The sequence below is a fragment of the Rhinopithecus bieti genome, unplaced genomic scaffold (assembly GCF_001698545.2).
Source record: "Rhinopithecus bieti isolate Rb0 unplaced genomic scaffold, ASM169854v2 scaffold_20150, whole genome shotgun sequence".
Taxonomy (NCBI): domain Eukaryota; kingdom Metazoa; phylum Chordata; class Mammalia; order Primates; family Cercopithecidae; genus Rhinopithecus; species Rhinopithecus bieti.
In genome coordinates, this window is record NW_016810565.1 from 4,019,740 (window position 1) to 4,034,486 (window position 14,747).

The window sequence follows — 14,747 nt, forward strand, 5'->3', positions numbered from 1 at the left end:
AATTTGCCATTTTTTTTTTTTTTTTTTTTGGAGAGACAAGGAGTCTTGCTATGTTGCCCAGGCTGGTCTCAAACTCCTGGCCTCTAGTGGTCTTCCCACCTTGGCCTTAGTAAGTTGTCAAAAGCATAAGCTTATAGATCCAAGACATGAAGAGAACCCCAAACAGGATGAACTCAAAGAAATCCTTGCCAAGAAACATCGTAATCAAATTTCTGACAATTAAAGACAAAGACAAAGAAAAATTCCTGAAGGCAGCCAGAGAAAAATGACATACAGTCATGTGCTGCATATGATGTTTTAATCAACAAACCGCATATGTGATGGTGATCTCATAAGATTATAATACCATATTTTTACTGCAGCTTTTCTACATTTAGATAGATTTAGATACCAAAACCCTTACCAAAGTATTACAGTTGCCTACCATATTCAGTACAGTGTCGTGCTATACAGTTGTGTAGCTGAGGGGCAATGTGCTATACCAGACAGTCCATGTGTGTAGTAGGCTAGGTTTGTGTAAGCACACTCTAGGATATTTGCATGATGACAAAATTACCTACTGATTAATTTATCAAAATGTATCCTCACCATTAACTGATGCATGACTGTGTTGTGCTTAGGGGAACACCAATCCAAATGACAGCCGATTTTGCATCTGAAACCATGAGGGCCAGGAGGAAGTGGCACAGCATTTTCCGAGTTCTGAACAAATGGAACTGTTAACTCTCAAATTCTATATCCTGAAAAAAAAATTCTTCAGTAATAAAAGGGGAAATACACTCTGATGAAATCTTTTTTTTTCTTTTTTTTTTTTTTCCAAGACAGAGTCTCGCTCTGTCACCCAGTCTGGAGTGCAACAGTGTGATCTCAGCTCACTGCAACCTCCACCTTCTGGGTTCAAGTGATTCTCCTGCCTCAGCCTCCCAAGTAGCTGGGACTACAGGCACCCACCACCATGCCCAGCTAATTTTTGTATTTTTAGTAGAGACGGGTTTTCACCAGGTTGGCCAGGCTGGTCTCAAACTCCTGATCTCAGGTAATCCACTCGCCTCAGCCTCCCAAAGTGCTGGGATTACTGGCATGAGCCTCTGCATCTGACTGAAATCTTTTAAAGACCTAAATAAATAGACATTCCATGTTTATGGATTGGAAAATTCAATATTGATAATCTATAGATTTAATGCAATCCCAATCAACTTGCCAGAAAATTATTTGTTGATATCAGCAAATTTATTTAAAGTTTATATGGAAAGAGAAAAGGCACAAAATAGCCAACACAATACTGAAGAAGAACAAAATTGAAGGACTCACTCTACCTGATTTCAAGTATAGTAATCAGGCTACAATAATCAAGACAATGCAGTATTGGCAGAAAATAGACACAAAGGTCAGTGAAACAGAATACAGAATGCAGAATTGGACCCACACAATTCTACTGATTGGTCTTTGACAACAGAGCAATGGCAGTTCAATGAAGAAAGACTAATCTTTTCAAAACACAGTGCTGGAATCATTGGACATCCATATGCAAACAAATTATTCTGAACACAGACTTTACACCTTTCACAAAAATTAACTCAAAACAGGTCATAAACCTAAATGTAAAATGTAAAACTATAAAACTCCTAGAAGAAAACACAGAAAGAATTCTACTTGACTTTGGGTTTGCTGATAAATTTTTAGATACAACATCAACAACATGATCCACGAAAGAAAATGATGATAAATTGGATGTTGTTAAAATTAGAATCCTGTGTACTGTAAAAGACAATAAGAGGAGAAAAATTAAAACCACATATTTGGGGTAAATATTTGCAAAATGCATACCTGTTAAAGAACTTGTATCCAAAATTTTTTTAAAGAATTATTAAAATTTAGCAGTAAGAAAACAAACAACCTAATTTAAAATAGGGAAAAGATCTTCATGGACTCCTCATCCAAAGAAGATATATACATAGCAAATAAGTATATGGAAGGAGCTCAAAATAATTTGTCATTAGCAATGTGCAAATTAAAACAATAATGAGATACCAATACACACCTATTAGGTTGGTTAAAATCCAATACCAATTGCTGGTGAGGATGCAGAGCAAGAGGAACTCTCACTCATTTCTGGTTGGAATACAAAATGGCACAGCCACTTTGGGAGACAGTTTGGCAGTTTCTTACAAAGCTAAATATAATCTTACCATATGATCCATCAATCATGCTCCTCAGTATTTACCCAACTGAGTTGAAAACTTATGTCCACACAAAAACCTGCATATAAATGTTTATATCAGCTTTATTCATAATTGCCAAAAACTGGAGATAACCAAGATGTCCTTCATAGAACGGATAAACAAACTGTGGTTCATCCATACAATGGAATATTATTCAGCAATTAAAAAAATGACCTATCAAGTCACAAAAAGACATGGATAAATATTAAATACTCATTTCTAAGTGAAAGACTACTGTTAAGCATATTGCTAAATGAAAGAAGCCAGTTTGAAAAGGCTACATTCTGTAAGCTTCCAATTATACGGCATTCTGAGAAAAGCAAAACTATTGAGACAATAAAAAACTATCATTTCCAGGGGCCTGGGGGTACAATTGAATAGGTGAATCACAAGAGATATTTCAGGGCAGGAAAACTATCTTGTGTTACACTGTAATGCTGGCTACATGATACGTACATTTGTCAAAATCAATGAAGTTTTACAGCACAACATTAACACATAATTTTTTTCCACATATGCAAATTTAAAAATCATTTAGGAGGTTGGGACAGCCCAGAATGGAATGCAGTTGGTGAAAAAATCATCTAAATGCATTACAGATGTATAAAACAGCCTAACTGAAGGGAATGGGAGGATAAGGTGCTCACTTAAGCGGCTTTGAACATAGTAGTCTGAACACTAAAGGCAAAAGAACTGTACCTAAACACTGCATTCTAGTTGATAAAGTTGTTCCCACAGAGTGTAGAGGTTGACATGAAACTGCTATAGATGTACACTGGAAGAAACAATTAAGTAAACAGATGACAGAGGATGGGAGCCAAGTTTTTTATTGTTAAGTAGTAAATTACAGATAAGCCAGGAGTCTAAAATGATACATGTAGCAATGGATTAGAGTTGACATCAGTATAAATTCATATTTAGAATAATGTAAATACATATAGTTACATACAGAAATATGTAAAGATGTGTACATACATGATTTAGTATAAACAAACATATCACCTTGCTCCATCAGCTAAGAAGGCCTAGAAGCAATGACACTACAGTAGCAATAAGCACATCTTTCACCCAGATCTTGGTTTCTAGCACCATTCTCCAATAAAAGGAACCAGGAATTCTTGGAACAATGATTGATTCTAGGACTGGGTCAGGAAAGTGCAAGATGGGCCTGGAGTATCTTGCAGTGCCAGGAAGAAAGAAAGTGCAAAAAAAAAAAAAAACCCAAATAGGAAACTCACAGTGATATGAGATATGTCAATGGGTTAAAGGAACCAACTGAAAGCGCTTCCAATGGTCAAAGCTAAAACAATGAGTGATAAAATAAATGTAGTATTGGGTTATAGCCAAAAATATACAATAAATACTGATATAAATAAATGATTGAATACATAAATAAATGATGACTACAGACAATCTCCTGTGCACAATTCTAAATAATGATGTGGGTATCGTGCCCTCAAGGAGGTAGAGCAGTGCTACCAACTCCTTCAGTGTAGGCTGCACATAGTGACTTTTTCCCAAAGATTACAATATGGAAAGGGAGACTAACATAGTCACTTTACAGTGGAGAAACCTCACAAGCCTTGCTTCAAATGAGGTGATCAAGGTCAACATGAGCAGTGATAAGTTACATTGGTAATACATACCCTTGACGTGATATAACGAGAATAGCACTTTACTTCTGTGATCTTCCTCCCCCAAACATGTTACCTCATTCTTATCATGACAAGAGCATCAGATCAATCCCAATTGAGGGAAAGTCTACAAAATACCTCATGTATACTCCTCAAAACTCTCCAGGTTATCAAAAAATAAAAACAGAGCCCGAGAAACTGTTACAATCAAGAAGAGCCTAAGGAGACATGATGACTACATGAAACAGAATCCTGGGACAGGAAAAGGATATCGGGATATCGGGGAGAAAGTGAAGAAAGTTCACTTTTAAATAGAAAGCATACAAATAAACTACAGACTCGAATCAACAATAGCATATCAGGCCAGGCGCGGTGGCTCACGCCTGGAATCCCAGCACTTTGGGAGGCCAAGGCAGGCAGATCCCCTGAAGTCAGGAGTTTGAGACCAGCTTGGCCAACATGGTGAAACCCTGTCTCTACTAAAAATACAAAATTAGCCAGGTGTGTTGGCACACACCTGTAACCCCAGCTATTCGGGAGGCCGAGGCAGGAGAATCACTTGAACCTGGTTGCAGTGAGCCGAGATTGCACCAATGCACTCCAGCCTGGGCAACAAGAGTGAAATTCTGTCTTTAAATAAACAAATAAATAAATAAATAAAATAACATATCAATAGTGGTTCATTAATTGACAAATGTATCATACTAATGTAAGATGTCAAAAACATGGGGAAATTGGGTGTGGGTATATGGCAACTCTCTGTACTATCTTTAGAATAATTCTGTAAATCTAAAACTGTTCTAAAATTAAAAGTTTATTATTAGAAATTCAAAAAAAATTCAAAAAGAGAAGAGAAAGAAAGAAAGGAATGAACTGTTGGTACATGCACCAACCAGAACGGATCTCCAGAGCATTGTATTTTATGTATAAAGTCAATCTCAAAATCTTCATACTATATGATTCCTTTTATGTAACACTTAACAATGACAAAGATATAGAAATGGAACACTTAAAAATGACAAAGATATAGAAATGGAGAACTTGCTAGTGCTTTCCAGCAGACAGAAATGGAATGGGTTGTACAAACTGCTTGAATAGTGAATAGTTACGTGAGTCGGTTGTATGAAAGGGGCAGCACAAGAGAGCTTCTTTGTATAATTGGTGATTACATAAATTTGTGTATGGAATCAAATTGCACAGAACTGCATACACATGCATATACACAAATAAATGCCTGTGAAAATTGAACAAGGTCTGTAGTCTAGTTAACAGCATTGCACCAATGTCAATTCCCTTGTTTTGATACTGTGCTAGAGTTAGCACCCTTAAGGGCAACTGGGAAAAGGGTATATTGGAGTCTGTGTTCTGTTTTTGCAATTTCCTATAGACTCCTGTGAGTCTATAATTATTTTTTAAGTTAAAGTAAAAGTCTGAGTACTCCAATAATGGCAGAATAGCTTGTAACAGACTCTCTTTTCTCCTGACAATAATTACACTCTGGACAAAATATAAAAACAGCCATGTGAATGAATATTTAAGAACAACCCGAAACAGGCTAAAACTTAAGAGGATGTGACACCTAAAACAAGGAAACATTAGATGAGATGTATGTTTAAATGATGTTTCCCCAAGAGACACTATCCAGTGTGTATCACATGCAGGAATAAGATTAAGCAGAGAGTGACAGTCTAAAGAGGCTGCTGAATCGGACGCCTGAGTTCAGAGAAACCATAGAAGCTGAAAGTGAGGGAAGAAAGGAGAGAGTCATGGGGTGGAAGGAAGTATCCCCAAATCTGCATACAAATGCCTCTTCAAAATCTTGGCTAACTCCTAAACTGCTTATGTATGAGTAAAGACTCTAAAAATCTCAGTGAAAAGCAGCACCTAGAAGTCTGAAACATCCAAGCAGAGATTTAATCAGCTGCCCAGTTCAGGAGAGATAGAACTTGAAGTTCCATTTTTGAAACGTTATCCCTTTAACTGAAACCAAAGAAGAGCCACACCTTATGTGTAGGGACCGTGTTCCAGGACTAAGGACCACACTCTAGGACTAAGGGAAAAATGGGAAGGAACTTGCCCTTTGAAAATCTTAAAGCAAGCTTCTCCCAGATCAAAGTAATGACTGCCACTGATTTATTTGCCTGCCAGAAAAAAGGGAAACACTCTTTAAAGGAAAATAATAGAATCCAGAGCTTCTATGATGTATCGCCTATAATGTTTATTGTATGGTCAAAAATTAATAGTGTAAACCAAACATAAAATTCTATGTGTTTCCCAACCAACTGAATGGACTCCTCTCTTGGCCAAGGGGATCCCAAAGAAACCTGAAAAACTAGTTTAGGCCATGACAGCAAGTGGAGATCAGACATGGCCCATTATACCCTTCCCCCTTTGGAATTAAGGCACAATGGATCAGCATTAATATTAATATGGAGATCATAAGAAAAACAAAACAGACTCTTTGTACCCACTCCAACCTGACTCTGGTATAGCATCCCATGACAGATAGTAGACCCTGAAGGAAACCAAAGTATTTTACCCCAAAATATATTTTCTTTAACATATTTTGAAATGCCCCTGCAAAGCCATCTTTTGTAGGGGAAATGTTCATTCTGTAGAGAATCTCTTTTCCTTACTAGGTCTTTTCCAGAGAGTCTGACCCCATTTAAGGTCCTATAGACACTTACCATCTATTCTCTCTGAAGCCTGTTACTTGGAGGCTTCACCTACATAACAAGAACCTTGGTTTCTGCAATCCCCCTTATCTTAACTCAAGCATTTCTTTATTCTGACTTCAACTCTTCAGGCAAAGTTTAACTTTTTCAACCAATCACCAATCAGGAAATCTTTGAATCCAGCTATGACTTGTGAGCTACCCCCACCCTTCTTCACTTCAAGAAGTCCTGCTTTTCAGGCTGAACCAATATATACTTTACATATACCGATGTGTGTCTTTGCCTATAACTTCTGTCTCCCTAAGATGTATAAAACCAAGCTGTAACCCAACCACCTTGGGCACATGTTCTTAGGACCTCCTGAGGCTGTGCCACAGGACATGGGCACTCAAATATGAGACTCAGAAGAAAGCTCTTTAAATATTTTACAGAGTTTGGCTTTTTGGGGGTCAAAAGTAGGCATGCAAAGCAGCAGAAAAATGTGACTCATAATCAAAAGAAAAAAGCCAGTCAAAAGAAGCAAACTAACAGATGACCCAGATATTTGAGTTAGTTGACAAGAAGTTTAAGTAAATTTTTTGCAGGAAAAAGATGGATATATTATGTATATTCCCACTGTAATGAGAAATATCAGAAGAGAAATAAAATAGAAAAAACGAATCAAATAATACTTTGGAAACTGGACAATTCAGTGTCTGAAATGAACACCGTATTAGATGGCAGACTGGAGACTCCAGAAGAAAGCATCAGTGAACTTGAAAATAGGTCAATAGAAATTAATCAAATTGAAACCTAGAAAAAAAGTTAAAACTTCAAACAGAACTCAACATGAGACAATGTTAAGAAATCTAATATATATATGATTGGATTCCTAGAAGAAAAAAAAGAGAAAATGAAGCAGAAAAATATGTGAAGTATTAATAGCCTCCCCAAAATCTAAATTTAAGTAAAAACTCTAATATACAAATCTGAGGATCTCTGTGGGCCTAAACAAGACACATACAAAGAAAACCACACCTAGATATACCACAGTAAAATTGGGAAAACTGAAGATAAGAGAAATCTTAAAAGTAGTGAAAGAAAAATGGTGCATTACGTACAAGGTAGACAATGATAATAATAACAATGGACTTCTTGTTAGAAATAATAGAGGTCATAATGAAAGGTTCTTGTATCGGTTCCAACCTCCAGAGTGTGCCAACAGACAACACGGGGTGGTGTGGAGCAACATGCTGTTTTAATGAACCCCTGGGTTCAGGCAGGCTGAGGCCTAAAATGGCGTCAGCCCCAAATGAGGAAGGGGCAGGGATTTTATAGACCTCTGCAATCAGGAAGTGTCCCAGTCTCACGTGACTGCTAGGTAGTATCCCGACAGCCTCTTTCTCGATCTTCAGGGGTACCTGTCTTCCGGCCAGGGTAGGTGTCTTCAGGTGAGCTCTCTTCCTGCTTCTGCTATCTTGCTGACGTTCGCTGCTGGAGCAAGTGGCCTTGCGCCTTGGGACTGGGCCTGAAAAGGGGGGAGTTACACATCCCTTCAAACTTTCAGGCCCCGGGGAGAATCTTTCACATAACAATAGAAAACATCTTTAAAATACTAAAAGAAAATATGGCCTTCCAGAATTCTGTCTCCAGCAAAATGTCTTTCAAAATAAAGGAGACTTTCAGTTTCTAGTCAGGCATGTAAGAAGCTTAGAAGTTGCCATTCTATCCCAACATGTAAAAAAATGGAAAAAACTGCTTTCAAAACCAACAACTTGTTTGAAAGTCAACAATCTTCTTACCATCTTACAAGAAGTGATACGGGCCCTCCTCTTCCCCCGCCCCCCCCGATTTGGAAAGATTGTAGGCAAAATTACGTATTCAAAACTTACTGGAACCCCATTCACTGAAACCTCATGTGAACCAGTGCCAGCATAGAAAAACCTAAAGTGTAATCAAAAAATTGCTGGAGGCTTAGTCTGGACAAATCTGAGAGTTAAAAATTCTAGGAAGACCCAGTTATGGGAGCAGGAGGGAACTATTTTGTGAGTTTTACCTCGAGAACCTCTATCAGGTCCTCATAGTGAATACTGGAGAAAAATTCCCTCCTGCTTCCGGTAAGGAAAGGGGAAAGGGAACCATTTTTATATATATACTAGAGCATTATATTTTCTTAACCCCAAGGTCTGCCCTCAGGAGAAACTGTTTGACCAGAGCTTAACCTGCTGGGGTTTTATCAGAGCCTAACTAACCTAGGGAAAGGGAAATACCTATTTTCAGCCAGCTCTATCCTTCTACATGGAGGAAGGGAAATACCTAACCCCAAAAACTGGTTCTTTGAAAAAAAAAAAAAAAAAATCAATAGAATTGGTAAACCTCTAGCCTGGTTAACCAAGAAAGAAGACACAAATTACTAACATCACAAATGAAACAGAAGCCATCACTACTGATCCCATGAAAATGAACAAAAAAGGAATGCTATAACAACTCTATACCTATAAATTTAATAATCTAGAGGAAATGAACCAATTCCTTGAAAAATACTCTGCCAAAACTCACATAACAAGAAACAGATAACCTGATAGGCCTATATCTATTATGGAAATTAAATGAATAAATAATAACCCTCTAAAACAGAAAGCACTAGGTCCAGATGGGTTCACCTGTGAATTTCTACCAGTCATTCAAAGGAGAACTTCTAACAGTTATCTACAGTCTCTTTCAGAAGATAGAAACAGTAAGAATACCTCCTAAATCATTCCGTGAGGCCAGCATTACTATACTACCAATTCAAAGACATTGCAAGAAAAGAAAACTACAGACCAATATTGCTCATGAACAGAGATACAAAAACCCTAAACCATACTGGCAAATCACATCCCACAATGTATAAAAAGAAGTATATACCACAACCAAGTGGCATTTATCCCAGGTATGCAAGGCTGATTCAACATTCAAAAATCAATCAAATGTAATCCATCACATTAACAGGTTAACAAAATTATGTGATCATATCAATAGATGCAGAAAAACCATTTGACAAAATTTAACACCTCTTCGTGATTTTTAAAACTCTCAGTAAACTAGAAATAGAGAGGAACTTCCTTAATAAAGAATATCTGCAAAAACCCTACAGCTATCATATTTAATGGTGAGAAATTTGAAGCTTTCCTGCTAAGATTGGGAATAAGTCAAAGTTGTCCCTATCACCACTGCTTTTCAGCATCATGCTGGAAGTTCTAGCTAATGCAACACGATAAAATGAAATTAAAAGTGTAAAGTTTGGGAAGGAAGAAATAAAACAGTTTTTGTTTGCAAAAGACGTGATTGTCTCTATAGAAAATCAAAAAGAATAGAAAAAAATCCTCCTAGGCATAATAAGCAATTATAGCAAGGTTGCAGGATACAAAGTTAATACTCCAAATCAGCTGCTTTCCAATACACCAGCAATAAACAAGTGAAATTTGAAATTTAGCACCCTGAACATGAAATACTCAGGTATAAATCTCACAAAATATGTACAAGATCTACATGAAGAAAATTACAAGACTCAGATGAAACAAATCAAAGAATGGCCAGGCATGGTGGCTCACACCTATAATCCCAGAAATTTGAGAGGCTGAGGAAGGTGGATCATATGAGGTCAGGAGTTCAAGACCAGCCTGGTCAACATGGTGAAATGCCATCTCTACTAAAAATACAAAAATTAGCTGGGCTTGTTGGCACATGCTTGTAGTCTCAGCAATTCGAGAGGCTGAAGCAGGAGAATCACTTGAACCTGGGAGGCAGAAGTTGCAGTGAGCCAAGATTGCGCCCCTGCACTCCAGCCTGAGTGACAGAGTGAGAATCTGTCTCAAAAAAATAATAATAAATAAAAAAATAATAACCCAATAATGGAGAGATATTACATGTTCTTGGATAGGGAGACTCAATATTGTCAGTGCTTCCCAAACTGATCTGTAGTTTTAACGTTATCCCATTAAAAATCCTAGCAGGTTATTTTGTGGCTATCAACAAATTGAATCTAAAGTTTATATGGAAAAGCAACAGATCAAGATAGCCAACACAATGTTAAAGGAGAAGAATGTAGTTGGAGGAATGATACTACCTGACTTCAAGATTTATTGTAAAGCTATAGTAATCAAAACAGTGTGGCATTGGTAAAAGAATAGACAAGTCAATTAGTGGAACAGAATAGAGAGCCCAGAAGCAGACCCATACAAATGTAGTCAACTGATAAAAGAAGCAAGAGCAATATAATGAAGAAAAATAATTCTTTCAACAAATGGTGCTGAAACATCCGAATTTCCACATGCAAAATAATGAATCGAGATACAGATCTACATCCTTCACAAAAATTAACTCAAAATGGTCACAGACTTAAGTGTAAAATGCAAAACTATAAAACTACTAGAAATGACACAGGAGAAAACTTCAATAACCTTAGGTTTGGTGATGACTTTTTAGATATGACCCCAAAAGCATGGCCCATGAGAGAAAAAATTCATAAGTTGGACTTTGCTAAAATAAAAAAATTCCCAGCTTGGGCAACATAGTGAGACTACATCTCCATTAAAATTTTTAAAATTAGCCAGGCGTGGTGGTGTATGCATGAAGTCCCAGGAGGCTAAGACAGGAGGATCACTTGAACCCAGGGGTTAAAGGCTGCAGTGAGCTATGAATGCAGCACTGCACTCTAGCCTGGGTGACAGACTGAGACCCTGTCTCAAAAAAATAAAAATAAAAAAATTTCTGCTTTGCAAAAGGCATTCTCAAGAGAATAAAAAGAAAAGCCACAGACCGGGAGAAAATATTTTCAAAAGATATATCTGATAAATGTCTTTTATTCAAAATATACAAAGAACTCTCAAAACTCAATAAGAAAATGAACAACTTTATATATTATTATTATTTTCTTCTTACAAACAGATTTGGTTTTATTGCGTTTGGTTTACAATTGTATTTTCACATCCTATCTCATGAGCAGGGCCCCTTTGGCTGTGGTTTTGGCGCTTTTCTTGCTCGCTTTTGCAGTACTTGGCTTGTTGTTGGTTGTTTGTGGCCGGGGTTGTGTGTGTTTATTGTCTGTTTATAGTGTCTGTTTGTCCCGATGAGAGGGTTTGGGGTTTCTTAAAATTCCTATTGTTGGCGTTGTCTCAGTGACTCACACCTTTTTTTATAATCTCAGCCACTGTGGAGGCTGAGCGGTGAGTCACTATCTGAGGCCAGGAGTTTTTTTTTTTGCAGACCAGCTTTCTGGCTAACATGGAAACCCCGTCTCTACTATTATAATACAAAAAATTTAGCCGCGGCATTGTGTGAGTTGCATCTTGTTTTTTTATGTTCCCAGTTTTCGGTCGAGGCTGTTTTGGCTGCGAGAATCGCTTGAGCCCGGTGAGGTGCGTTTTTGGTGTCAGTGAGCGCAAGATTGCCGCTCTGCACTGCGTAGCCTGGTGTGACAGCCACAACTAAAACAAAACCTACTGAGTGTCAGAGGCGGTTGTTCGGGTGGTGTTTTGGCAGCATGGAGAGGTGTTGTAATCAGCCTTAGCCCCCAACAACTCAGCATTTCATTTTTCTCCCTGTACGGCCTTCATTTCCCCACCTGCCCCTTGGGGGCATTTTTGGTCTGAGTTTGGTCTTGATTTGGTCTGTGGTCCTGGGTTCAGTCGGGATGTTCTGTGAGATTATTTAGCATCATGGCCAGGCCTTTCTTTCCCAGGTGTTATATATGATTTTCCCAGCACCTTTCTCCACTGTCCCTGCCCCATTCCTCAGGAAATAAAAAACAAAATGTATTTCTTTTGTGAATACTTCCTGAAACTTGCAGAAGAAACTACAAAACTGCTCAGCCTGACAAAAGGTGAAGAGCGAGGCAAACCAGAAACCTTTTGGGAAAAGCCGGTTAGTCTCTCTCCCCAGCACAGCCTTGAAGTGCCAGCAGGCGACCCTCGCCCTACACGCCCTACACGTATCGGGGTATGGCCTTGACACCTCCCTCCCCCACAGCCCGGTGGCTCAGCCCTGCAAAGGGACCAAGGCCAAAGGGCAAAAAAGCTCTGCTGCCTGATCCCACGCTGCCCTGATCCCACGCGCCTGGATCCCACGCGCCTGATCCCCATGTGCCGATCCCACGCGCCTGATCCCACACTGCCACCAAACCCTTGGTTGATTGGCCCAGCACTGAACCCGGCCCTAGAAAAAAAACAAGCATGAAAACACAGAAAAACCTAAAAACCCAGACGGGAGACTATGTTGGGAAGAGAGCGTGCTAGGAGCCCTCAGTAGCTGCCTCCTCCTGGTAGTAAGGGCGGATATTCAGGGCGACCTCCGGTCACGGGCAGTCGCCTTTGGCTGCCTGAGGGAGCCCCCATCGCGCCACTGTGCCTTGTGGGCATACCTGGGATATATATCTGTCGGCCCAGGCCCCAAAGACCTGGGCTGCCCGTCTGGTTGCGCGCCCCTGCGTGTTTGCCCATCTGCAGGGACATGGAGGAGTTGCTCCACACTTGTCTGTTCCCAGCTTGGTGTCATAGATGTGCCGGGCGTCCTGGGAGCCGCATGCCCACCGGCCTCGCACACTTGTTTGGCCATCTGGAGGCTGATGTGGAGTGGTCCATGGGGCAGGATATGGTTTTCTTGGGTCATAGAGATGGCCTCCTCGTGCCATACGCAGTCATGCCCGACTGGCTGGCGCATTTTGTTGGTGCCCGTCTGCCCAGCCCACATGACCACTGCCAGTCCTTCATGGTGGCGTTCACGAAATTCCGCTCCTGCTTCTCCCAGTACTTGACGCCAATGTCCCCCCAGCTCTGCAAGCCCGCTTAGTCTTGGCCGTCCCCCAGGGAGTTAGAGACACCTGCACTGTGTCATGTTCCCCACTTTCAAACAGCGTCGTTGGCCTTCAAACAGGTCCACGGGGTTCATGCCGTAGCTGACCATGGCTTGATGAAGTTGGACAGGTTTTCTAGCTGGCTGCCAGTCTGCATGGAGCGTTGGATCTTGGGACGGAGCCCCGCTGTAGCCCTTGCTTTCATGAGGTTGCATTAAAATAGTTCCGTCCTTCAGGCCCTTCTCGAAGTCGGGGCCGATGGAGAGGCCGGTGAGTCCCTCAATCCAGGTGCGGAGCTCTGCCTCCTTCTGGGGGTCATATTTGGACAGGAGCCAGTTCTTGACCTCGGCCGACAGCCCGTACGAGGGGCCCTTGTTGAACTGCGTGGAGCTCATGGCTGGCTGGCCGGCAGCAGGATGGGGCCAGACGGAACCACAACTTTATTTTTTAAATGGGCCAAAGACCTTAATAGACACCTCACCAAAGAAGATATATAGTTGGCAAATAAGCATAATGAACTGATGCTCAACATTATACATTGTCAGATAAGTGCAGATTAAAACCACAACCAGATACTTCTACACACCTATTAAAATGGCCAAAATCCAGAACACTGACAATAGCACGTGCTGGTGAGGATGTGGAGCAACAGGAACTCTCATTCATTGCTGCGGGAATGCAAAATGCTGCAGTCACTCTGGAAGACAGTCTGGCACTTTCTCACAATGCTAAACACACTCTTACCATACAATTCAGCAATCACGTTGAATTTACTCACAAGAGATGAAAAGTTATGTCTATGCCAAACCTTCACGTGAATGTTTATAGACTCTTTATTCATATCACTAAAACTCGAGAGCAGCTAAGATGTCCTTCAGGAGGTGAATGGATAAGTAAATTGTGGTATATTCAGACAATGGAATATTATTTAGTGCTAAAAAGAAGTGAGCTATCGTAAAAAGACATGGAGGAACCCTAAATGCATATTACTAAGTGAAAGAAGTCAATCCACTGAAAAGGCTACATGCTGTGTGATTCTAACTGTATGACACCCTGGGAAGGGCAAACTATGGAGACAGTATAAATAGCAGGGGTAGGAGAGAGGGAGAGATGAGTGGGTGAGGCACAGAGGATTTTTAGGGCAGTGAATGTTCAGTATGATATTATAGTGGTTATTATATACTATAGTGTTATTATAAATTTGCCCAAATGCATAGAATGTACAACATCGTGAGTGGACCGTAATGTACACTACGGGTGGAATGCTGTGTCACTGTAGGTTCATCAACTGTAACGAGTGGACCACTCCGGTGGGGGATGCTGATAATATGGGAGGCTGGGCATGTGACTGGCGCTCAGGAGGTGTATGTACCATCTCTGTACCGTCTGCTCAATTTTCCTGTGA

General features: G+C 40.0%; 1 pseudogene; it reads right to left on the minus strand.

Annotated features, from left to right (window-relative positions):
* Positions 1-12,844: 12,844 nt before the first annotated feature.
* On the minus strand, positions 12,845-13,742 carry LOC108542302 (calponin-2 pseudogene; annotated as a pseudogene).
* Between the last annotated feature and the right edge of the window lie 1,005 nt (positions 13,743-14,747).